This window comes from Phalangium opilio, unplaced genomic scaffold (assembly GCF_054372755.1).
Source record: "Phalangium opilio isolate 3A_F unplaced genomic scaffold, DU_Popi_V2 ptg000086l_1, whole genome shotgun sequence".
In the NCBI taxonomy this organism is placed as follows: Eukaryota; Metazoa; Arthropoda; class Arachnida; order Opiliones; family Phalangiidae; genus Phalangium; species Phalangium opilio.
Genome location: NW_028324191.1, coordinates 1,608,584 through 1,612,465, shown reverse-complemented (window position 1 = coordinate 1,612,465; position 3,882 = coordinate 1,608,584).

Below are 3,882 nucleotides of genomic sequence, written 5' to 3'. Positions count from 1 at the left end.
TTCAAATTATTGAGAGGGAAAATATTTACTACCAGTAAGTTTATTCAATGGAATAGGGTGATGGAACATTACTTTCTTAAGCATGTAAGATTTAATTAAAAAAAGTTTCAATATCTGCTCATTCAGTCAAGTGATTAACCATGTTCTTATCGATACTTTTTAGGTCTTGGTTAAATCCAAGACGCGTTTTGATTAATATCTGTTACTTCGGTCTTAATTTTTATTAATTTTGCGTACATGCGGTGGTGATTAATTTATTTCAGTGCTCATTCCCGCTAGGCGCAGGAAAGGAAATAGTTTGTCATTCAATAGACTGAGAGTTAGTAGCTAAGGGGACGTCACATCAATATTTTTAGTCTTAATTTAAGCTGATGAAATTCGTAGATATACGAGGGTGTGATGTCATGACAAAGATTTTAGTTCGACTATTTCTGATGAACCCAGACCAGAATATAATAGTTGCTTTCACGCTAATTTTGAACCCCATTTCCAATGTCATTGTGTCAACAAGATCTTATTCAGAACGGATATTTCTCTTAACCTCTACACGAGATTCAACATATAGATTAACATCTTTTGTGATTAACTTTAACCTAATTTAAGAAACTAAAATAGTAATTTTTTTTGTTAAAAATGACATTAAATAAGACAACTAGCAATAATTTGGCAATATTTCGGGGGAAAAGAAATACAATTTTGTAGTATTTTGGAAAAACTGGCAATATCATAATAATTATATAATATAAATATAACGCGTCTTAAAAAGATTTTCTCTTCCGTATAGTGTGGTAGTTTGGCATATTTTATTTTTCGCTCTGTCCTTAAGTACAATTTTAATTGGATTTAGCCATTGGGATAGATGATAAATGATTAGCCAGCGTACTACGGGAGTCTGGCAATGGAACTGTGCTTAGATTTATCATTGAATATAGGAAATAATAGTATCAACAAATTTTTTAGTAGTATTTATGAAACTAATGGTAACTATTTTACCTTTGATAAATAAAGTCAAATGAGAGTTACAGTAGTTTATTGATGATAAAAGTTAGGGTTAATAATATTATTTATTTATATAATAGTTAAAATATAAATTGTAATTTTTTAAGGTTATGGCTGTTCAATAATTACTTTCAAATCATTAAAACAATAAATTGCTTTAAGAATATTTGGTTAAACTTTTTTTAAAAGTTAAAACACGCATGATTATTATTTTATTGGAATGTGCTAAAGATTTTTTTAAAAACACATTTGGATTGATAATTGCTACGTTTATTTATAGCACGCAATTTGGAATTGAATTTCCCTGGTTGTTGTTTATTTATGGTATTCATTATAATTATTTTCCAGTAAATAAATAAAAAAAGGGTTTCATTCGTAACTTTATAAGGAAAATTATTTTTGACACCAGAAAGGATTTTGAGAATAATTAGAGATTGCGTCCTGGCTGGCAAAAAATAGACCTTAACAGGGAAAAGCTATGAATAACTATAATAATTTTAACTGAATCTAAAATGTAAGTTTCACTATGAATACATGAGAGGGATTAAAAAAATGTTCAAAGACAGTCATACGTGAAGGTTGGACTTAAAAAGTGTGAAAAGTTCAACATAAACGTTAGAGCACCAATAATCATTTTGTTAATCTCTCAAGTGAATAATTCGATGATGAAAAAATATTTATACACATTTAATCCTAGGACTGTAAAATTGAGAATATATAATAGCCAGAAAAATAGTAAGCATGGGTTTTAATGTTAAATTTTTTTAGGTATAAAAAAGGGAAGGGGGAGTTTGTTAAAATACTGCTAATATACTTAAAGATGCTTTTTAAAAAGGGGAGTAATTTGTTGGTGTAGAATCTGCAGTTTAGCTCAGGGAGTTAATGAAGCGCCTTGTATTTCGTTAGTGACATCTTCAATCCAGTTGATTTATTTTTTTTTTCTATGTTTAATACTATTGAACTAAGATGGCGTTAGTGGTTAATGTCATTAATTGGTAGCTTTTTTACTGGTTCCATCGCGCTTGGTTTTGTTTTATTGATGTGGAGTCTGCAGTTTAGTTCACAGTTAATGAAGAGCTTTGTGTTTCACTATTGAACTAAGATGGCGTTAGTGGTTAATGTCATTAATCGGTAGATTTTTTACTAGCTCCATCGCGCGTGATTTTGTTTTGTTAATGTAGAATCTGCAATTTAGTTCAGAGAGTTAATGATGTGCCTTGTGTTTGGTAGCGACATCTCCAGTCCATTTAATTTTTTTTATATTTATTACTTTTGAACTCAGATAGCATTACTGCTTAACGTCATTAATTGACAGCTTTATTTTACTAATTCCACCGAGCTTGTTTTGTTTGGAAAACGTCCGTAAAATAACGTTCATAAGGCGTTTCGATGGAAATTTAAATTGAAGTCCAAGGTGATTATGCGGTTAATCACAGTTGGGTTTTTTAGAGTTACGAGTGAAGTACTTGAGGTTTAATCGGGTGGTGAAGGAGGGGGGATTTGGGGTATTTCACCACCCGCGGACACGGGGTAGTCAGTTCCTGTAGGGTAGGCATGCTGACAAGTCCCTTATTCCCTCAAAACTTTGTCGCCCAGAAGCTTGGCTTACAGGAGTGCGCCCAAACTCCCAACATAGTAAAGTACATAATTTTAGTAACAAACCATTGCTGTTCTAAATTTTAATAACGTTGAAGCAACTTTTGTTCAAAAACGTTTTTTTTAGCGAATTCATATCTGTTATGAACTTCTATTGTGTTGATGAACTTGAAAGCAAAGCTTGCCATTCCGTTATATAATTATGCAGGGAAACCAAATAATTGACATGTATTGTTTGGCCTTGGTACAGCTTGACGTTCTATAGACACTCGCTCAACCAATACGAAGGTTATTTCTTTGATATCTTTGCTTTTTTTAATCCAAAGTCGCTCTCATTCTTTGAACACGCCAGTCTAAAGTGTCTGTTATTTCGGCATAGTAGTTGAATATTTTATTTCTTGACCTGTCTATCGAAGTCTTGTTGTGTTGTTTTTTTATAATGATGATGATCATATTTTTTAGCTGTGTAGTTTTAACCTTTTATAATGGCTATGATGAATTATCTTTCTGTTGAAGCTTAGCAGCTGGCACGTGTTGATACAATACGCTTGTAGTTGTACGAAAATAGTCTTTAAATTGCATGTTTCAAAGTTGAAAATATGCATCGCTCGTAGCATTTATGTCAAAATAATTTTGTTCTTCGTTATATTAGTTATGTAAAGGGGCGGAGGGGGAGGAGGCGAAAGAAAACTTTACCATTTACTGGCTATTTTATGTTCATTTAAATATGAGATTTTGAGGGTCAATTATTGTTTTGCGCGTGGGTTACCAAAGTGACAATGAAAAGGTTATAAAATTTTGAAGAAAAAAATTATTCCAAAAGGCTTTGCAAATTCTGCCCCTGTTGGTTTTAATCAATGCCACCCGTCACTCAGACTACTCCAGCTGGTGAGAAACACATAGAGAATATGCAAAACTTCCTGGAATATTAATTGTAAAAAAAATGGTTTAGTTATTTTATTTACAAGGGTAATGTAATATATATATATATATTTTGGTAACCGCAATTGGGGAAATAATTCTCAAACTTTATAAAAACAAATTCTCCAACAATAGTAGGATATTAGTTAGTGGGACAAATTAATAAGTTCATATGGCTATTAAATACTTTAAAATAAATTTTTGTAAGTGGTATTAGATTGGGTCGGGTACACATTATTGATAAGTTATACAAAGAAAAGGTTATATTAATAAATAATATTTAAACACAAAATCTTCGCTACAGGGGTTGAAATTAAAACAGTATAATATTAGATTAAATTAATTTAGTTTATAAAATCTCGTGGA